The sequence below is a fragment of the Pleuronectes platessa genome, chromosome 1 (assembly GCF_947347685.1).
Source record: "Pleuronectes platessa chromosome 1, fPlePla1.1, whole genome shotgun sequence".
NCBI classification, from domain to species: domain Eukaryota; kingdom Metazoa; phylum Chordata; class Actinopteri; order Pleuronectiformes; family Pleuronectidae; genus Pleuronectes; species Pleuronectes platessa.
The window spans coordinates 8,475,264-8,498,813 of NC_070626.1; the positions used below are offsets into that span (position 1 = coordinate 8,475,264).

General features: G+C 41.1%; 1 protein-coding gene and 1 long non-coding RNA gene across 8 annotated transcripts in view; one reads left to right on the forward strand and one right to left on the reverse strand.

Annotated features, from left to right (window-relative positions):
* Positions 1–14,495, reverse strand: part of LOC128439456 (A-kinase anchor protein 13) — a 113,475-nt gene extending 98,980 nt beyond the window's left edge. For 6 of the 7 annotated variants that reach the window (XM_053421933.1, XM_053421932.1, XM_053421935.1 and 3 more), the window contains exon 1: positions 14,068–14,495. The gene's annotated coding sequence lies outside the window, so the exon portion shown is untranslated. Of the gene's footprint in view, positions 1–8,104; positions 8,269–14,067 lie in introns of those variants that run through there. The other variant, XM_053421930.1, reaches the window with a different exon arrangement.
* LOC128439532 (uncharacterized) lies at positions 13,896–15,783 on the forward strand. Its single transcript, XR_008338428.1, has 2 exons — positions 13,896–14,182; positions 14,265–15,783. It is a non-coding gene; the product is annotated as an uncharacterized LOC128439532 (long non-coding RNA).
* The last annotated feature ends 7,767 nt before the right edge of the window (positions 15,784–23,550 follow it).

Below are 23,550 nucleotides of genomic sequence, written 5' to 3' on the forward strand. Positions count from 1 at the left end.
AAATCCCAAATGCATCAAAGGCACTTGACTTTATCTCCTCCCAATAAACATGATCTATGTGCCTTAATGTAGCATTGCACTTCAAAACATGACATGGTCATTATCACATTCTGTTTGGTTGATCTACCCATTTATTTTATAAACAAACTGGCATCAATACTGGGAAGGAAAATTCAGAAAAACCACTGTCTGTGCATTTCATTGTATTTGCGGAACTTAAAGGGGACATTTGAAAATTCCACTTTTGTAGTGCTTCTACACGTTAATTTGGGTGTCTGGCATGTCTACCGTCCCAAAAACTCTAGAAAAAAACAACTCCCGCGATTTGTTGTGGTTCCTCTATGTCAGATACGATACGCTAGATGGCGTCGAATGGGATTACGACCGAAAAAATACGTCATGTTCCAACCATGCACATGTAGGGAGTCTCGCTACATGGCCTTGGACCACCCCCCACCATCATCTCACCGGCTCCGGGGAGAGACGGCACGGCTCCCCGACTAGCGTTAGCTCGCTGCTGCTACCCGTCAGACATCTAAGTGGCCGCATAAACGTGCCGATCGTCGAGGCGGGGGCCCCCGGGACACCTCTAAACGTTGACTCAACAATGTGGAAGGATGCTGCTGCTGCGCCAGCTCCAGCTCCCACTGCTCCCACTGCGGGGCTGAGCCGGGGAGCTGGGGCTCTCGCAGCCAGGCTTCGGCCCACCTGACTCTGGTTCAAAACGATATGGTTGCAAGATTGTATCTTCGTCTCCAGTAGCCATATTTCTACAGAGGTAATGATAGCTAAAAATCTGTGCGCTTGTATCTCGTGAAGGAGGGAGGAGGGGGGAGATGAGAGGGGGGCGGGGCACTCAAAACAGGTCAATCTGAGGAGGGCTGTTTTAGACAGGGTAAAAAGGTATTCTGACCAAAATATGTTACAGACATTCCATTAAGACCCCAAGGAACCATATCAACTGTGGTAAAATGGGCATGCAATGGGTCCTTTAAGAATAATTTAAACACTGCATCTATTTCTATTCTATGAAGCATTTCTTCGAAGCTCACCGCAAGTCACAACAAGTTGTTCACAATGGTATTAAAAATGTTGCAAATGAGACTCAGCACCCTGAGGCTTATAGGAGCCGCACACCAGTAAAAACACCTGATTCTCAATAGGATATTAAGAGTTATCAATGATTTACCTCAACAACTGTCATTGAGCAAGGCATGTTAAGTCATTCTACTGGTACATCCCTAGGTCCTTTAGACCCCAATACAGAAAGAGTAAGCCAGTAGCTGCTTTAATGTCAGTTGTGCAGAATCACAGTAGGGGTGCAACGATTAGTCGACGTTGTCGTCAAAAATCGATGACAAAAATAGTCGCCGATGATTTTACTCGTCGATGATTCGTTGGTAACGTCATAGCGCGTGCTTTTTCCGTGCCGTGCAGCTGAACTAAACGTTGTTTTTAGTAGGGCTGAGGAATAGGGCTGCTCGATTATGGAAAAAATCATAATCACGATTAATTTGGACAATATCAAAATCACAATTATTTAAACGATTATTAATATGTGCCCTTATTCTGAAGTCTATGTTTTATTTTTTTAATCACTTCCGGTTCCGGTAAACACCGATGACGGCTGCGTGTCTTATTCCTCCGTGAAACCAGGATATCGGTGCCCGGTTATTCAAACCCTTAATGATGGCAACCCTAACACTCTATGCCCGACTGACCGGCGCAGAGAAATGCGGGTCCGGTCTGACCTGTCTGAACAGCCAGGCGGGAGCGCGCTTGAGAATAGCGGTGCGCGGCGCGGCCGCCAAATGGTGTGCTGCTGCCCTCCCTGCTTTTCCACTCGCGCTGTTTTTTTTCCCCCGCCGGTCACCACACACACACAACTCGCTTCATTCACTTTACTGCTGCTTGAGAGTGAGAGCCAGTCAGCTGGGGCGCTGAATGCTTTGGGGGAAGGACTGAATTGCGCAAGCGCGTCTCTTTCGGGAAAAAAAATGCCAAATAACCGTTTCAACTCGATTATGGTAGTTCGGAGATCGTTTGACCCCATAATCGTAATCATGATTAAATTTCGATTAATCGAGCAGCCCTACTGAGGAGTGAGTGTTGAGATATCTATGTTTCTCTGTATCTTGTGATTATATTTTACCTATATCCTGTGAACAAATATTAGCTGTATAATCCATATAATCAATAATGCTACAACAGTTACTTTTAGTTAGAATGATGTATAATCTTTTGACTCAGACGCAGGGTCAGGCCCAGAGCACGACCACAGAAAGAGCAGGTGTCAACCTGAATGTCAATCTGACCCAAAATACAATTCGGAGAAAAGTGTGTGATGGAAATTCATCTTGAGATTTGAAATAATGAAAGCACGGATGCTCAGAAAAGAGAGGACGTGCCAGAACTAATACAACTAGGTGCTTCATGAAATATGGTGAGAAAAAGATATGAAATCCTCCGGAAAAGTATTATCTGCTGGGTCTCTCCACTGTGGCAGGCTCCCTGTTTGCCAAGGCCACAGTGGTGGGACACCTGGTCAGTTGAAAGTGATGTGCTTGCAAAAAACTGCACTTTGAGGAAACAGTATACATCTGGCCAATAACTGGCCAGATGAATTCCCTCAAAGAAAAAGAACCGCCTCTGTGCCCACCCTGTGTCTGATTATATATACTGTGGACTTAGGATTGAACGGGGCTTCTTCTCGACATGATCCACTGAACCTGGTGACGTGTCCGGCAGAACCCCAGAGACTCTCTGTAAGTATTTCAGTGAATACAATAAATGTTCAATTTCCAGAACTTCATGTATAAGTGTCTAATTATTCCTTCTCAAATCCTGGATCAACAAACACGCTTGTCCAATCGCCGGAGGCGAGTTCAAGTTTAAAAGCCTGGCGACGACATGAGCCATCTCGCTTCCTTCGTATCTCTGTAAGTCGCCCATATGCAAAAGCGACAAAACATAGACCAATGGCGAGGTTGCAACAGCATCGCGTACCAGGAAGTCAATAGTTCGGGAGAATTTCACCCTTAACATGGCCCGGAAAAAAAACTACGTGCAATATCTGTATGGCAGACCCGCTGTACGCTGGTCCACTCGGCAGACACGCTTTTGATATGGTTTAAAAAAATTAACGAGTTTAAAAGCGTAATGTTATCCTATTGCCTGACAAACGTCTTTTTTTAATTACAATTATGCAGTCCGAAGAAGACTGTAGTTTTGTTTGTTAACAGGAAAAATGGATACTTGATTTTCAATTTAATTTTAGTATCAGCACTTGGCCTGTTCTTGGTTCACAGTAAAAAGGGAAACTTGAATTTAAATACATTTTTTTATATGAGCACTTTGCCTGTCTTTGGTTTTAACTGGACAAAATCTTGATTTTTCTTTTCTTTTGTATCAATAATACCTTAATATGCTGCAAAGTTTATTAAAATACTTTTTTTTTAATGAAGTATTGATCTTTATTTTCTTTATTTTCAGTCATCACATGCCTCGAACAACCTCAAGCTACATTTAAAAGCTGTTGGCTAAATAAGAGCAATTGAGAATTTGTGTCATTCACAGCGTTGCCACAGTTACTTTGAAAAAGTAACTTAGTTACTTTACAGATTACTTGATTTTAAAAGTAACTTAGTTACTTTACAAGTTACTTGATTTTAAAAGTAACTAAGTTAGATTACAAGTTACTTTATTAGTTACATTCAGCAGCTGCCGACAACACCCCCGCCGCCTCAGCATAAAAATTACAACCGGTTTTGTCAAGACTCACTTTATTAGAAGCCGCCGGAGGGTTCCCCCAGCGGGCGACGTAGCTGAGGTGATCCGCGAGACCGGACTGACACGCGTCCAGATTCACTGCCGCCAACCGCCGTACCCGGTTCCCTCCAACCGGTCCCCGCCTTCCGCACCACCGATGGATACCGCCCCGCGGCCCAAGAGCACGAAAGCCCCCCGCACCAGCGAAGCCGTGAGACACCGCGGACGAGGACCCCCCCCAAAAAGAACATCGAGGCGTGCCGCACAACGAGCCTCCGGCGGCATGGAGAGGAGGGCAACAGGGTGACTACTCCACCTGCCGCGGCACATGCCCAGCGATTTAACCACAAACACCAAAATAGTAACGCAAAGTGACTTGGACAAGTAACTTTAATCTGATTACTGGTTTGGAAATAGAAACGCGTTAGATTACTCGTTACTGAAAAAGTGGTCAGATTAGAGTAACGCGTTACTAAGTAACGCGCTACCGGCATCACTGGTCATTCATAATCCGATTAGTCGACTAATCGTTTCAATAATCGATGACTAATCAACTATCAGAATAGTCGTAAATTGCAGCCCTAAATCACAGCGGATACTTGAAAGAAATAGGTCAGATTAGGTGAACTCGTTGAGCATAAAAGGCTGTATGTGTTTTATCACCTCAAAGCTTTTTACTGCAGTCTTTCTAGGTCAAAAAACTCCCAATGGCAATTAATTAACTTGACGAATGTCAGTGCAGAATCGTATTATGCGTACAGAAATCTCTCTGTGAAGTTGTTTGAATTTGGCAGTACATAGAGAGTTGCAGTCAAGGACATGGAGACACCTGTAAACAGGGACATTAGCCCAATATAGACCGGAGGTGTCATCCAATGCTGAGGCTCCATGATGACAACAGAAAAATAACTTAAGTCTAAGTGAGGAGTTGGACTGGGCTTGTACCCCACCTGTAGAAGCCCCGCCCCTCTTGCATAAACTAGAGAAGGACAATCTGGCCTAGATTCCTGACTTTTTGCCTGTCTATTTTTGTATGCTACCCTTTGATACATGCACATGCCAAACATGTCTTGTCTTAACATCACCTCCACATTGGATGCTGCAGGTTTTCCAACTATTGTTGACGAATTGTCCACAACCATGCCAGTTTTTGGGGTTCAAGACCCAACTGTGGTAGTCTTGCTTTAGATGTGAGGCCCAATGGTACTGTAGGAGTTTTGGATAAAAAAAACTATGCTACCACATGGCAGAGGTGCCATGCAAAGCTTTCAGGCTGGGTTAAAGCCTGTCGGGAGACAGATTTCATATGAATATCTCTCCACTGGTTAAATGATCTTCATCTTCACTCCTCTTATTATTATTATTCTGTAATTATCAACTTGTATTTGGTACATCCTACATATTTAATTTGATTTAAAGATTTGAGCATGAGCTGCATGTTAAGTCATATTTTCCATTTTTAAGTTGCTGTGGGAATGAAGACTAAATGAAAGCAGACATATTTAGGTCAAATAACCATCTGTACTTTGCCTTTAGTTTTATGCCAAACATGAACAATATCTCACTCATAATGTTAGACTTCTAAAACTCCTGAACATATCACTGAGACTCGGGAAAACAGTAAGTTTCCTTTATCAAATAACAGTGGCAATCAAAGGCTTCAAACATGGGACACTGAGGACTGGGGCTCAACGTGACTCAGAGGTTTGATATTTAACTCAAGACATTTGTTTAACCTCTAGTGTGTTCGCCCAATAGTCAACCATTAGTTACTGGCCTACCACTACAAAATGACGTACACTGCACTCAGCCACAGCACAAGCCACCATAGTAACAGTGTGTCTGTTTTGTGTTGAACACTCAGCTGATTCTTTTTACGGTTCACTATCAGCTCTGCTCTTCTGAGGCTCGTCTAAATTAGTCAGGGCTACATCATATTATCAACAATGCAGCCACAGTAACTTGGACACACCACGTTGACTACCATTTAGAGAGTCACGGCTGTTTGATTTAATCTAACCTAGCTATTGTCTCTATGGACAGATATGAGGCCTTAGTGGTGACGCGACCGCACCGGGACACACAAAAGCTGCCTCTGTACAGAGACTGCACACAAACGCTGGCTGACAACACAAGGCCAGGGGATGAAAGGTCTCCTCAGTGTTTGGTGACAGTTATTACCCTCTCCACTGAAACCAAATACCTGTGGGCCCAGATAGCATTATCTTATTGTGAGGTGCACTGGGGGCTGGCCTGTAATCAGGGCCTGAGCCTTGATCAGTGCTCCTCCCCAGGTTTGATGCCATCCCCTCCCCACTGTTTCCACCACCATGAGGCTATGAAATACTATGAGTCTGTATGCATGTTAAAGGAATATTTTTATGCGGAAGATTATATAACATCTGTATAGGAAGAAAACACCAGAAGACAACTAACTTACGTTATCACAGAGATTGGAAAAATAGGGAAATAGGTACAATGAATCCTTAAGATATCTCGTTGCAAAAAATAGCTGGAAGGCAGTTTTATTACCTTGATTCAGAGCAAAACTAGACGATTCCCCTTGTTTACAGTTTTAGCTTCTATTAAGCTAAGACGGCTGGCTGGTGTAGGTAGCTTCATATTTGCTTCACAGATATGTAGGTGGCTTCAATGTTTTTAGTTTGCGAGAACATGACATAGCGGATTTCACAAAAATGGCTGACTTTACATTTGAACAATGAGAGCCTATACTTGAAGCAAAGGGACTCCTTCAGAATGAACAAGCTTGGGCTGATATAATTTTTTTTACATTATATCTTATATGTATCAAACATATTATATTGTGCAATTTAACTTGTTGAAGTCTGCTGCACTTGGTCACTTATTTTGTACAGAGTGAGAGCAAGGGTTAGGGTGATTTGACAATATTGTTCAATTACAATTAGACAGTTAAAAGAAAAGAAAATAGGAGCTCAGGAGCAACGAAAATACATAGAAAGACAGCCAGACATCTGAGTTTAGAAAAGGAAAGTGGCTGTTCATTCCCATCTGGGAGGTAAGAGGTTTAACTTGGAGAATCCTGAGCAATGTTAACCTCAGTCTCATAGCAGGCCTGATCAGATTAATATAACTTCCCCACTGCAGTAAGGGCTGTGTATTGTTAGGTTACATCATTTCAATTAACAAACCAATTTAATTGATACGCATCAAAAGGTAGTTATACAACAAGACCAATAAGCTCTGATAGCGACCACAGTGGCTTTGTGGTTTGTAGTTGCATTATAGAGGTTTTATTATAAAGGTTTCGAGTTTGAATCACAGCTCTGCTCCCACTTCTGTGAAGCAGAGATATGCAAGTTTAGTCAATCAGAAACTCTAAATTGCTCACAAATATGCACGCATTAGTGTGTTTACCCTGGGATACAATGGTGACCTCCCCAGGATCTTTACAATGAGTTACACTTCAACCAGACACATAACCTTCAATCCACTCTGTTTCTCTAGAAATGGTTAAGATTCAGAGACGCACGGAATTAAAATCACTGCAGTGGTTTAAGGAAGTGCAGTGCAGTAGTTATGCAACTGATGTGTATGAAGTCCTCACTTCCCCCACTGATTCATACTTTAAGTAACAAGGAAGTCAACCCACAAGAACACTTGATGTCCCTAACAGCTAACTGTGGAACAAACTACAGCTTGTTCAAGAACATCGACTTAAGTAATGGAACAGATTAACTGAATAGTAGATATTGAGATTAATGAGTTGCATTATGGGAGATGTAGGATGCAACATTTTGAGGCTTTGCCCATTCTAGAGATTAGAATTCAAAACATGAGTTCCAATTTTACAATTGTGGAATATGTATTTTCTGAAATACTAATGTAGAGGTAAAAAATCTGTGTCCATTATAATGTGTCATTATTCAAAAATGTAATTTTACATTTTCATAAACTATAACAATTTTATTGTATCTTGTATCTAGCACATCTGAGACAATCAGAGATCAAATAAACTATTTCCGATAAGCTAGTCCCAAATACAACTAAAGAGTGGACTCTTTGCTAACACGTGTTGTGATCACAGAAACACAGGTTGCTAAGCAGAGTCTGTGCATCACAGTCAGACTTTGCCCTGGAGGATATCCTCAAAACAACAACAAGGAAGAATAACCTCAAATTCAAGATTTATCTACATAAATATTAAACCTTTTTTAGTTGACATCAACACCTACAACCTACAAGCTAGGCTTACTTAATTGTTCCCCTACCTTTGTCACATCAAACTACTGAGACACTTTAAAAGCATTTGTCTTAGCTAATACAGCACACATGAAGACATTGATGGAAACCTTACCCAAGCTCTATCTGAGGAACACTGCTTCTACCAAACTCCTTCAGGTGCACATTAAATTAATCTTAAGCTCATCAGGGCGAGCAGGTGTGTTTATACTAGGCAGGTATCGTCAGCAGTGGGCATGCAAGCTCTCACCACACTGATTACACAGAGCTAAATATGGCTTTGTGCTAACACAGACAGTACGCAGATCAAAGCGCTGATGTCAGAGGGGAGAGGCGGAGTCTGCAGGCCACCGGTCAGGTGACTGCTGCAACTGCTACAGCGCAACTATTCTGCCTCTGCTCTTTGACCATCTTCTTCTAGAGCTGTAATCTGAAACATAGGCCGAGACAAAGCTGCCATCTCTTAAGGCAGATTACAAGGTTTTGGAATTGATTCAGTTGCAATTCTATTCTACATTATTTGTTGAGCCGCAAATCACAATGTGCTTTATCTCAGGCCTTTCACATATTAAGGTCGAGACCTTAAAATGTTGGAGGAAACGGCTTACAAAATAGTTTGTCAACAGTTGCTCAACCTTAACCACTGAATCACAGGAAACGGACATTGGCAATGATTTTTTTTTTCTGATTAAGTACAATAAATGTATATGTATATTAATCCAATCCTTAAATATTTACTAAAGCTCTGAATTCAAAGCTTTATTTAAATAAAAGTATAAAATTACTGTCTCTAAGACAACGTTTAGCTAATGATAACTTCGAGAGAACTAAGCTGCAACAAATGAGTATTCAAGTAATATGTTAAGTTTTAAGCAAAAATGTGGGAGATAAAGATGTTAAGACTTTGCTGAAATTCTCGGCCTTTTAAAAGAGTAAATTAATATGTTGGCGTTTTGACTGTTGCATGGACAAAACAGAAACCTAAAACTCTGAAGTTTGTCTGACAACTGTCCACAATTATCAAAAGTCCCCCAAATAATTTATGGAAATTTACGGTGCACCGGACAGAAAACTTTTCTTAACAACAGCCCGTAGGAATGCTGGTGTTTGGGGAGTTACAAATTGAAATAGGTAACAAGCTGCTTGGCCTTTTCAAATTTTGTTTAAAATCTGTGCATCTGTCAAACGTCTTACTCTAGTCATGCCAAGTTAACATATCTGCTCGGATCCTAAGTAACACATCGCAGATATCAAATCCTGAGTACTGGTGAGTGACACACATACAGTTGACAATATGTAGTGCAGGGATAGTACCTACACATACGTTAGGGTCCACAAAAAGGAGTAAGTGTCAGGTCTGTATCACGGCTTAGCATCACAAAAACACCTGCATGCAGCCATATTGTGCGTGGCTGGAAAAGATTCACAGGCAGGAAATTACAAACATCACCTGTACATGTACTGAAGTCTGATTTCAGTATACATGTACTCAGAAGACCTCTTCCAAATGGCGTTAATCCAATAAACCAATTCTTTACTAAAAATCCAGATTTTGTAAGTATCTATTTCCATCCATTTATATTTTACACTCCTGTCCTCAGTGTTAGATGTAAGATCCACATGCTGCAAATTCATAACACAGAGTTGGAAGGAATTTGTGCACTTAACTTAAGCCTAACCCTAACAAACCAAACAGAATGGTCAATTTATCTTTTTCTCACATAAACTTAGCGCTGGCACATTATGGAAACCTTTGCATCACCACAGGAGCGGTAACAATTAACCCGAAATTCTGTCTAATATTTCCAGCTGGAAAAAAACACTCCAGGGTACAGAGATTGTCGAGCTGCAGAGAGGGCGACAGAACAGGCAGCGTGGCTGCTGTTTGGCATGCTGAGAGGATTCCAGCAATTCCAGTCTTAACAAAAACTAAGTCAAGGCTTTATTGTGAATATCAGTAGGGAATTCAGCAGTCGCCCTCCCAGGCATGCAAAACCCGTCCCTGAGATGGCTCTAAATCATGAACTATACCTGGAAAATTCCTCTAATGCCTCCATTCAACTGTAAATACAGAGTAATTACAAGGCTGACACTATGCATATCCTCCATCATCATTAAATTAGGGGGTTTGTGAAGATGAGAAATTGGCTGGGTTCAGCTTGGAGCCAGCAGAATCATCATGGTAATTTACAGTACTCTGAGGGGGAAGCCAACTCATCTTTCATTTGTTTCTTGTACTGGAGCTAAATACATATTTTTGACTGGGACGTCCTCACACGTGAGCCTAACGTTTCCTGGGAGACAGAGAGCAGAGTAATAAGTTTTTTTTTGTGCAGGCACAGTGCAGATGTTCCCTCCAGATCAGTCTTAGTCTCAAATTAATACAAATGTAACTGTGGATAGATGTTTACTGGTTTGTTGAGTGTTGACAAACTAACAGCGCAACTGCAGCTCAGTGTACTGTAGCACTCACAAGGTCCGATATTTGGTAAACAAGCTTATTGCCTTTCTGGCAGTATGTCTGTGCGTTACATTTCTGGCTACATGCAGCAATGGGTTAGCTTAGTATAATGACTGGAACCAGGGAAATGCCTTTGTACCAGGGGGGCTCTAAGCATGAACTTCCCCGAGTTGCCACTGGTTGCCTGGAAATGACTTCTAGCCAAGAAAAAGTCATGCACATAATTCTCCTACAAACCAGCACATTTTTATATTTACATTTCTGATTTCTGGAGAGTACGTTTTGAACAAGCTAAAATATATTTTCGTCTTCATGCTATGCTAAGCTAAGCAGTTTCTGGCTGAAGCCTCATAGTTTCTGAACTGACTAGAAATTATTATCTTCTAATTCTAATTTAACTAAGTGAATATAATTCAATAATAATAATAATCATTACAATTTCAATAGGGCTTGAGGGTTTTTTTAAAAATAGGGTTTTTTTAAACAAAGATGATCTTCTTCCAGATGAGCATTTGATCTTTGCATCATAACTTACATCCAACCATTTCAACAATGGGCAAACGTATGTTGGTATAGATCGTCTACTGCTTAGCTGCAGTTGACTGTTTCTTAGCTTGAAGCAACAAGAGGAGGAAATGCTACTGAAAGTAAGGGTTAGTAAGACTTGAAATTCATTATCCATGTTGCTTTCACCACTGGTAGTCACAGCTGATGTCACATGATGTGGCGTCAAGGTGTCACTGATGTGACCTATCAGAGTAGGCTACATCATAATTGATTAGATCCACCCAGGAAGCAAACATGGGATCATGCATCTGCGTCATCGTTTCCAACAGTCTCGGTTTCTGCCTGCAGACTAACACACAAGCATGCAGTTTATAAAGTAAAACCGGGCCAGCAGCCAGTATGGACTCCAGGTGTAAATGTAACAAAGGTGAAGAAAAAGTGATTCTGTAAGTCTGATGCACCTTTACAAAGTAAGAAAAGGTGTATTCCCTTATTTTATAAAGTCCCCTTCCCTGCCCAACCAACTGTTTTACAAGGCTTGGGAAGGGTAGGGATATTGAAATATGATGATTTCTACATTGAAACATCAGTATGGATGATAACATCGAAGATGGGGTGTCACAGCTTTACTGAGCTCCTATGCTAATATTCATTAGCAAAATTCATTAGCATTAGCAAAGCAGTAGAGAAAACATTTCGCTCCGCTGTTAAAATAACCAGGGATTTGTCATATCAGCTTGTACTGTAACTTATCATCTTGATGGCAGGTCTAAATAAGACATGCTGACTGTTTGTTCGACCTACAACACTTTGAGTATTTGTCAAAGACGACAGCATCATCCATTGACCCTCTCACCATTGGATATGCTTACATTCAGAGGCACCGACTCAGATTTACAGGCCAATTCACTCAGACATAGAAGAAGCAGATGACTAGGTTTCCAAAAGAGACAACAAAGGTTAGAGTTAAGACTGACTGTAAGAAGCCCCTGCAATGACAGCAAGACAAACAGCTGCTTGTCACAAACTGTCTGAGTCAAAACCAGTGATTACAAGGCTCATGCCACCACGTTAGAAGGGTGATAACAACTGTATCCAGTCCCTGTCATCCATCCTCTCTGACAGCAAACACGGATGTAATTCTGTGAGGTAGGAGGTATTAAAACAAATGTTGTTAAAACTTGTCTTTCCAGCTGCTCCTTCACATTACGTTCATTTCCTCAGGGCGCGGGTTGTAAATTAATCATTGATGTAGAATCCGAAGATCCAGTATTATTATGGTAGGGTAGAGAGAAGGGTTGGGTAGAGTTCAGTGTGGGCATTAAGACAGCATACAGATTAGGAACATGGGGCCCATGATGTGACTTCTGAGGAAACCTATGAGTGCGTTATAACATGGGAAACCAGAGGGCGGCCATGTTTATACGCCTGGTCCTTTGAATATTTTTAAGTGGGTGAGGTCAAGCGAGTGCAAATTAATTAGTGAGCTACTGTTTTCTCTTACATGTGTGCAGATTCTCCCACGGGCATGAAGAAATAAAGCATGAAGTGAAATCAGCTCATGCATCTGGACTTCCTGAATGAGAAATAGCTCTACAGAGTCCTGAAATGTTCCAGCAGTGGCTTTAAAGTGAAGTTTTATTTGGGATACTATCAGTGTAATGATTCCCATGAAAAGAGTTATGGCTGGGAAGTATTTATCATTATATTACTATTGTTGTAAAAATTACTTTTATAGCACAAAGTGGATTTATATTCTTGATTAATAAAGCAATTTAATGAATGCTATTTCTCACAGAACTGCTTGTGAATTCCTGGAAGCTGAAAAATTACCCTTTTTCTTTAACTTAATTACTATGGAGAACAGCATCAACACCACATAATACATTTTTTTAAACAAATATGTTTATCACCTATTTTGCATTTAATATGTGGGAAATGGACGCTGCATACATTTAAAAGAAAGCGGGTGTGTCCAATTTGCAGAAAATGAGTTTCGTTTTGTTTTCTATTCTGAACTGCTTAATGCTCTGTTTTTTGCAAGAGCAAATTTGGAATTTCTTTTGATTGTTCTCTCTTTTCTGTGTGTCTCTTCGCTTGTGTCTTTTTTCTACGTTAATTATGGGTGTCTTGTTATCCAAAGAAGGGATGGACCAAATGCACTGACATGACACAGAAGTAAAAGAAGTCACAAAGGTATATTTATCATTAGGCCTAATATTAGTTATTTACATATATATGTAAATCCTAATTGTCTATGTCTTAATTAATAAGGCTTGGCGTTTTTGTATATATTGTAACTTGGAATATACAGCTTAAATTATTCCTTCTCAATTTTTGTTTGTCATTTGATTTTTTTCTTTTCTTTTTTGTGTATGTCTTCAACATGTTTTGTTCAGTACTTTTTTCAACATAGAGAATATTCCTAATTGACAATAACATATTTTTTGTGATTTTAGCAGTTAAATCGTGTTTTTATATAAACACATATATATACATGTCCCACACTTTTAATATACAGCATTTATGATTATTCTTTTTTTCTTTCTTCTTAGTGACATGTATTTGTTCCCACATGTTTTGTATGGGTGTCTTTCTAATGCCAAAAAGGGATGGACCAAATGCATTGACATGACACAGAAGTTAAATATACATGTATCTATATTTATCATAAGGCCTTGTTATATTAGTTATTTACACATATATATATATATATTTCTAAGTACTTTTTGTCTAAATGCTTGTTTTAAGCTCTCATAAAGAATACTCCGTCATGGCTTTGACGTCTTGTTGGTGATGTTAACTTACTTAAATGGGGTTTCTAACATACAGGGCTAGCAGACTTTGACTTCATGTCGCATATTACTGCACCGGAGCTGTGGTTTCGTGTGTTCGTGTGTTCGTCCAGGTCTGTGGGGCGGCTGAGTTCACAGAAACCTGAGAGGTTGCCATATTGGCCCCTGAATGAGGAAGGATGTCATGGCTACCAAGCAACAAGTTAAAAGAGCCATGGAGCCGCTCGTGCTGAACACAGGAAGAGACGAGCTAACGCCGCAGCTCAGCGGCGTTAGCTCGTGGTAGCAGCTACATGTGGAGATGACTCCTCTTACCTTAAGCAAAGGACGCAGCTTTTGGACGCATAATAATCCCGCTAATGGTCGAAGTTTGAGCGTCGGGAGCGCGCGCCTGGTAAAAGTCCTCGAGTGGCTCTCGGAGTGGAGAAGTGTGAGTGCCTCTTCTTCCTCAGTCAGTCCCCAGAGAGAAACATGAGAAGTGAGACTTTCTTACAGTTGTTACTGTTTCCCAGGACAACTCTGTGGGAGGAGTCGGCGGCTATTCCGAGCTGTTCCTTCTCTGCGCCACTTCTACTTCTACCACTTCTACTCCTCTACAGCGGCCGAACAAAGCCCAAACAACCGCGATCACACTTTGATTCATGCATGCTCACGTTCATGTAAGTTTACAGCAGTATGAGTTGTGATTGGGACTTTTCCTCATAAGGACACGGAGTCGCCGTCACACTTCTACCGCAGGATGAAGCTAGCACTCATAATATCAACTTCCTGTTTCTGTTTTCGATTTTAAAAGAGAACATCACAAGATTCCATTTCACTTTGAGTTTTCTTACTTTTTACAAGAGCTCATGTAGATTTTTGGGGACCAGTACTAAAACCAAAATTACAGAGTTAAACATTCCCAATATCAACATACCAGTCCATAAATATATATATATTTCTTTAAAATAAGCCTGATTCCTAAGATTAAACCAAAACAGAGAAGAGCCTGCACACTTTTGCCACTCTATGCCACAGAGTTTGTCAACGTTTCCATCCAGAGTGGGATCTTTGTCTGGTCCTTTTGTGGTTATTAAAGAGAATCACCCATAGTAATACAGTGCACCAAAAGGCTGGTGGGCTCTGTGGTGGTGGGTGTATATATCAATATCAACCACAACAGGTAAATCACAGCTACCAGCACTCACAAATGCAATAATTCTATTGGCCGATACAAGTTTGAGAAAACTAGGATAACATATTATGAAAAAGGACCTTAAAATGTACAATGGATTGATGGTAGTCTTCCTTTTTTGATATACAGATATATTTTTTGATCCCTTGTTTTAGTTGTTGCTGAGATTTTGCCCATGTTTAATTAAAATATAAACATGAATGCACATCTTTAATTCATTCTTTACTTTGTATAATCAAACTTTTCATATCGGCAAATATCAGCAAACATAATTGCAGAAATCCTCACATCATCTGATATTCTCCAACAGATATATCGGTCAGGCTCTACTTTATAAAATACTTTAAATTGCTTCAAATCACCATTAACAACATTGGGCTTTTCTCTGCATCATCAGCATCACTTTGTAACACAGCTCTTTGTTTTCATGCTGGAAATGACAAGACTTCATGTCACACACGTGTTGTGTTGACCTCTATTTACCTTTCGATATGTTTCCACTTACATTGTCCTGAACCCACCATTGCCATAACTTAACCACTGTGTTTGTGTGTGTGTATACATACTTTTCTTACTTAAAACAGCTTGAAGTAAGAAAAGTATGTATATGTTTTCTGCAGATGTAATAGACACCTAGCAGACAGAGCAGAGAAGACCAGCTGCAACAGATTCTTTGTCATTTTAACTTTAATGTGCTTTTATTGTGAAGGTAAAACTGTAATACACACAATCTCTTTATGCCACCTGCCAGTGATAAAGAAGTTGCCATGTTCCCATAAAGGAAGACAGATGTGGAAATAGTGTTAATGCACAAAATGAAAACAAAACAACTATAAAAACTAAATACATGAATTGAACTGATGTGCTTTGCTTCCTCCATTCCCCCACCACTGTAAATAATAACTGCTTTTTAACATTGTAAAGGAGCAACTGTATATCCCATCTTGTATTGAGGGCGTTAGTATCACTACACAGGGATGAAAAAACTTTAACATGTAAGCTAATTTCCGTTACTCTGTAGGAATATAGGCCTCAATGCTACATGTAAGGTCAGACATGTTACATGACTCTGTAGGAGCAGGATGTCCTGCCTTTCATCTGTAGTCATTCATATTATGGGCCAATTACTCAGAGGTGGAAACTACACCTCCCAGTCGTTTATGTATGAATCACATATACTTGGTGTGTCCAGTGGTGCAAACATTAGTAATGTGTGTGTAATAGTCTGCAGGGAGGTTTCAGGGCTGTCTCATGATGACAGTGCGTCACCTTTTAGCCAAGGGACAAAGAACACTCTCGTGGTTTGAACTGCCCTCTGCTGGTTCAAACGGCTCCTGCAATGACACAGGACAAGAAGGTCCTGGGTCGTATTTACTTCTCAGTCAAACCCATAACATCCTGGAAAAGCAGATCCACTCACAGCAGTGACTGTTTTTTGCCTCTCGACAAAGCAACTGTGAGTGTCTGTACTTGACTGAGATGGTTTCCTTGTGCTCAGATATGATGGCCCTGTTTAACATTCAAATGTCTCCATTCCTCAGTGGCCCACTGGTGTGAAATGTATTCTACTCGACACACGACTTCAAATGATTCAAATGAGTGACCTTACTTTTCATCACGTTTCTATGCAGAAGGGTATCTGGGAGTGCAAAGCAGGGCCACGCTGAAAAGGAGAATTCATTTCACCGGCACTGGGCAACCAAGTTGAGTTTTATAAATTGAATTAGTTATTGCTTCAGAGATTAATCAAATTCAGCAGAGCCTCTAAAGAAACCTCACATGAAAATGGATAACGCACAAGGAAACGGTGTGTTTAAACTCTGCAAATTCGGATTATTCTGGATCTTTTGAGTGACAAGAGCCTTTAGAATGCGGCTTTGAAATAAGAACGTCCAATGGCTTTCAGTCAACCATCTCCAGCATGTGAGCCCACACGTCCAGACAAAATCCCTGTTAATAATTTAGGAGTGGTCCCTGGGGGCAGTAGAGAAGGAGTTATGTAAGAAGCGAGCAGTGAGTCTAAGGGCGCTGAGAGTCATACAAGATTCTAGAGTCTGGGAGTCCAGATTGACGGCTTGACACTGGAAGAAGAAGAGTGACCTATCAGGTTCCACTCAGACTTGGTGGACGCTCCACTCTTAGCATAGCTTATCTGTTGTTATGGATCGTAACTGTGACAAAAGAATTACTGATGAAACAAACTGCTGTCCTCCCGCTTTTCCAAATAAATGCATGTTGCCGTAGAGAGAGAAACCACAGTAAATACGCTGTCTTCTGCCGTGGAGCGTCCTCAGCTGCAGCATGTGAAAATAGAGATGTACATTTAAGCCTGATGGAGGGGCACAAAATACATCCCTGCACAATTTGTGGAACAGTTGGTACGACTCAATTTTTGTGTTTGTGCGAGAAGCAACATTCTGATGATTTTGGAAAGGACACAAGCTGTCACTGGTGGACTAAATTACACATATGCATATTGGAAGAGCAGTTATAGCTACGGTGATATAAATACAACAAACTGCATCACAGTCTTTAAAGATCAACCTTCTGCAAAACAAGCTGCTATGTGGCATTCATCAAGCCAGCATGCACACAGTTATCAGCACAACAGGTGTACACCTTCCATCACGACTGAACCAGCATGAGCACGGAGCATCTTCTCCCACCTCACACAGAAACCAGCCGACGCTTAGATAAATGGCAGGTGGTATTGAAAAGACTCCTCATCCATCGCCATGCTAAGCCGCCTACAGACACATTATTGCAGTTTGGAGCAGGAATGGAGGGACGTGGGGGGAATGCTGAAGCACGGGCTGTCCGCCGGCTGCCAGAACATGAGCGTGACGGGGAAACAAGTACGACACAAAGAAGTACATAGCTGCCTTTGTGCGGTGCTTAAAAGAGGTTTTGTAAGTTGGAGGACTTGGATGGAAGCGATAGTGCTGAAAAAAACCAAGCCAGAGTAAACACTTGGACGGAGACAAAAACACACTAGATGTGAGGGGAGGGGAGGGGAGAGAGAGAGAGAGAGAGGGGCGAGAGGCATATCATTTGGCTGAAGTGCCTTCGGAGTGCTGCATATGCTGTCTCACTATTCCAGTGGAAAGCTGCTTGCACTCAGCAGTACCATCCGTATTTCTGCTCCCTCAGTCTGAGCCAGGAGGATTTTATTGTTTTTCTTCAGTTAAAGCTGAACTGAGAAACGTTTACAGTCCAGACGAAACTGTGTAAAGTTCAATATCCAAATTATTGATCATTTATCAATATATTTCAAGTTAATACAACATTCTGACCTGTCTGCAGTCACTCAGATGCCATTAAGTTGGTACTGTCTTTCAGTTCAAGTGATTTCAAACCACTGTCATGAATGTTATCCGTTTACGTTGAACATGAATAGCAGCCAAAGTTTTTTTGTGTATTTACAGTTGATGGTTGCAAAATGGCTTGTTAGCGCCCCCTAAAAATATTTATGGCAATCAGTAGGTATATGTATCATGGCCAAACTTGCAAAACCCCTCATGGACCCACACCCTAAATTTGGGATATTGATTGTGATGTACAGTTCTTTGCTTGGTTTTTGCTATTTGTAGGGATTCTACTTTAATGAACTCCTCCAACAGAATAATCACATCAATTGAGTTTGTGGAAGCAAGCAACCTCCCCAATGAAAAGTTGTGCAAATTGTTAGTTTTTCTTCTACAGCCATTTACATATCTTCTAAATATACAACTGATGTTCAGCAACTTGATTCTATTTTATTGTTAATTTCTGGCAGTAGCCGAGTTCGTTTGTTTTTTTGGGGGGGGCTGAAACCAGCTACCTGGACCAAATAGCAACATGGTTGATGAGAGCAGTGATTATTACATTACATTACATTACATTTCATTTAGCTGACGCTTTTATCCAAAGCGACTTACAATAAGTGCATCAACCCCGAGGGTACAGACCCAGGACAACAAGAATCAAGAAAGTACAATTTCTTCAAAATAAAACAAAACTACAGTTTTGTTTTATTTTGAAGAAATTGTGCTATAAGTAAGTGCCATTTAAGTGCTACTAAAAGTGTTAGTTTCAAAGAGTTGTTAGTCTGTGTGTTTTTTTTTTGTTTTTTTTTTCTTTCATTCAAGGTAGAGTCGGAAGAGGTGTGTTTTTAGTTTTCGGCGGAAGATGTGTATACTTTCAGATGTCCGGATGTCTATGGGGAGCTCATTCCACCATCTAGGACTGTGCTATAAGTAAGTGCCATTTAAGTGCTACTAAAAGTGTTAGTTTCAAAGAGTTGTTAGTCTGTGTGTTTTTTTTTTGTTTTTTTTTTCTTTCATTCAAGGTAGAGTCGGAAGAGGTGTGTTTTTAGTTTTCGGCGGAAGATGTGTATACTTTCAGATGTCCGGATGTCTATGGGGAGCTCATTCCACCATCTAGGAGCCAGGACAGCAAACAGTCGTGATTTTGATAAATGTTTAGCTTGCAGTGAGGGAGTAACGAGCCGATTAGCCGAGGCAGAGCGGAGTGAGCGAGCTGGGGTGTAACGTTTGACTATGTCCTGGATGTAGACTGGACCTGATCCGTTCACAGCATGGTACGCAAGTACTAGTGTTTTGAACCGGATGCGAGCGGCCACTGGTAACCAGTGAAGGGAGCGGAGGAGCGGAGTAGTGTGAGTGAATTTCGGTTGGTTAAAAACCAGTCGAGCTGCTGCATTCTGGATGAGCTGCAAAGGTCGGATGGCAGTAGCAGGTAGACCTGCCAGGAGGGAGTTACAGTAATCTAGGCGTGAGATGACCAGAGCCTGGACCAGAACCTGCACTGCCTTCTGAGTGAGAAGGGGGCGTATTCTCCTGATGTTGTACAGCATGAATCTACAGGACCGTGTTGTTGCATTAATGTTGGTAGTAAGGGAGAGTTGGCTATCGAGTGTCACACCCAGGTTCCTAGCAGTCTGAGTGGGGGTTAACACAGAGTTGTCAAAGTTAAAAGTCAGGTCGTGGATGGGAGAGTCTTTCCCTGGAAGGAAAAGTATTTTAGTCTTGTCGAGGTTAATCTTTAGATGGTGTGCAGACATCCACTGAGAGATGTCAGTCAGACAGGCAGAGATTCGGTCTGCTACCTGTGTTTTAGATCGGGGAAAGGACAAAATTAGTGGGGTGTCATCAGCATAGCTATGGTAGGAAAAGCCATGTGAGTGAATGACAGAGCCGAGAGAGTTGGTGTACAAGGAGAAGAGGAGAGGACCAAGGACTGAACCCTGAGGGACCCCAGTAGTGAGAGGAGAAGGTTCAGACACAGATCCTCTCCAAGTTACCCTATAAGTGCGTTCATTGAGGTAGGAAGAGAGCAGGGAGAGAGCAGAGCCTGACACACCCAGGTCCTGAAGGGAGGAAATAAGGATCTGGTGGTTCACTGTGTCAAATGCAGCAGAGAGGTCTAGAAGGATGAGGACAGAGGAGAGAGAGGCTGCTCTAGCAGTGTGAAGCTGATCAGAGACAGCAAGGAGAGCAGTCTCAGTTGAGTGAGCTGCCTTCAAACCAGACTGGTGAGGGTCAAGAAGATTATTGTGGTTAAGATAGGAGGAGAGTTGATTAAAGATAGCGCGCTCAAGAGTTTTGGAAACAAAGGGAAGAAGAGAGACAGGTCTGTAGTTATTTACTTCAGACGGGTCAAGGGTGGATTTCTTCAGGAGAGGATTTATTCTTGCCTCCTTCAGAGAATTAGGGAAACAGCCAGTTGACAGGGAAGTGTTGATAAGGTGGGTAAGAAAAGGAAGAAGGTCAGGAGCAATAGACTGGAGAATGTGAGAAGGGATGGGGTCAAGGGGGCAGGTGGTCGGGCGAGCGGAGGTAACCAAGGACAGAACTTGATTGGGAGACAGGGGGGTGAAAGAGGAAAGCGAAGGTGATGAAGATGAAGTTGATGGAAGTGTGGTTATAGAAGGAGGATCCGAAAATGAAGAGCGTATGTCATCTATCTTTTTTGTAAAGTAGTTGACAAAGTGGCTTGGTAGAAGGGAGGAAGGAGGAGGGGGACTGGGGGGGTCAAGGAGGTTGGAAAAGATGGAGAAGAGTTTTTTGGGATTAGAAACTGATGATTGAATTGCAGTTTGGTAAAAAGTGCTTTTGGCTGCAGAAATCGAGGCAGAAAAAGAGGAGAGAAGAGACTGATAAGCGAGCAGGTCATCCAGGTGTTTAGATTTCCGCCATTTCCTTTCTGATGCTCGCATAGTGGCTCTGACAGCACGCACCGAGTCAGACAACCTGATTATAAACCAAAACATCTATGAAGCTTATAACCCAATCAGTTACATGGCTTAATCATTGCTATAGATGACTGAAGTGAGTGAAGTTGCAAGGTCAGGTAAATAATTCACTGTGTGTACATCACCGTCACTGACCCTTATGATATTATTTTCTTTATTGCACAGTTAACAACATACCAGTCATGTTGCAGTTTTTCAGCAGGTTGGATTCTCACACACTGTGCTATATATGATAAATAAATGGATCCTATAACAAGTCTTTCTGGATACAGCTTATTTCTCTCTGCCGCAGACTTCTATTGTTGTTGAGGAACCATTAAAAACACATCAGTGAGCCACTGTGGAAACCACTGGATGAAATGTTGCTTCATTAAAAGCTGAATGTGAGTTAATAAGAGCACCACGTGTGTATTCATCCACAGCTGAAAATAATCTGCAACAATGGAATCATTAACTTCTCTTTGAGCAATGATTACCAAATATTGGTGCCCTGCTGTTTGAGGAAATTACTTAGAAATAAAAAAAAAAAATGAAATTGTGATAAAGTATCAATAGACTTCCAACAAGAAGACAATGAGAAAAATATAGAAACACCTTAATCCTTATCCTTAACACTAACCAACTTCTTTATTGTATGCCCTCTTATTAAAGGTTTGCAACTTTATAAACACTTTAACAACATGTTCACCACTATAACAAAGGTAAATATAAATAAAGAAGCATTCCCAGGAAAAGACCTTTCTATTCTTCCAAAAAATTATTATTGTGTCCAGCAACTTATTTCAATCCCTAATTCTCTTCCAGTTCCTTAAAGGGAGTCTGAAAGACACGCCTGGAGTTTAATTGGTAAACTTTGTTGCAACAGAATTCAATATATTTGAATACATGTGAACACACCTCATAGGAAGAGATCAGTGGATATAAGGTTTAAAACATGGTGTAAATGACCTTGTTTCGAGTTGATATGGATGTCGGGGCTTGTGGACACTTGGGTGACACCACACAAGCAACATGGAGGCATGTTATATTTTTCAGTTTTTGTATCACGTCTGATGTGTATCTCGCAATTTACTTTAATTGCATCGGATTCCACTGGATCAAAGTTTTTCCCCTTAAATTTCAGAAGATATTTGTGGACCTAAACACACCCACCCCTTGATCGGCACAGTAGTGAGTAGATGATGAGTGAATTAGAATTTTTCTGTGAACTATCCCTTTAAAATTATATATTCAAAATGGTTTGTCATCTAAAAATTCAAAATATGGTCTTAAAAGGGCTTCAATGTAGCTCTACAGTCTACACCTTCCTTCCTCATTTTGTGACTTGATCAGCCCTTCGTGACCAGAAGACCCACCAGTTGACAGGATTGGCTTCTTAGGTTTGTGACATCACCAACCCATGCTGTCAAAATTCGCTTTGTCTCAGACTGGCATTTTTTTAGTGCAGAGTTAAGGTGGAAATACTTAGTACTGGTTATATCACCCAAAAAGTGTTTTCATCAAATAAAACCATTTCATCGGAGCTGGAATATAACAGTCCCTGTCATTTCCGCAAGATGTCAGTGTCTGTGGTGCTGCAGGTCAGTAAGTCCAGTTGATCCCATCAGCTGGGATTTGTTCAGTCTAAACACACCACTATACAAATCACTGTCACACAAGCTCTCTCTCTCTGTCTCTCTCTCTCTCTCTCTCTCTCTCTCTCTCTAAGTGTGTGTGTGTATAAGGTAAAATAGCTTTTTCTGCATATATTAAGATGAAGAAGAAAAAAAGTAGGTCAAAGTTCATCAACATATGCATCTTTGTCTAAGTCTCCCTGTTTCCATGCATGTACCATGTGTGTGTCCATGTATTCAATCCTAGATGCACGCCACAGAGCCGGTCAGGTGACTTAAGCCAAACGTGGCATGTCCAATCCGATGAGAGGGATGTGGGACCCACACTACCTCCCACCCACTTCTACATCCCACCTCAATTCACTAAAGCCCAGCAGATTACCTCCGGCAGATCTCTGCTCTTTAATTAGGAGCGAACAGGAGGAGTAAAGGTACAGTGAATCCACACACACATAATTCAGAGATGCATGGTTATGGAAAGACACAGGGAGGGCCTGATGTATTGTTGCTGACACATCTCTCTGAATATCTCTTTGTAAGATCTAGTGTTTTTAGATATGATGTTTAAAACACAGTTCAACCAGCACGTGAAAGAACAATATACACTTCATATCTCTGCATTGCAGAGGACACAGTCAGAAAATAAATTATTCTAAAAAGTATTTTCATTTGAATTATAATATGTCACTCTCAATCACATGGAGAGGGGAAAAGAGCCAAAAACAAAACTGTAGGTGTGCTTCAAGCCGTAAAAAAGT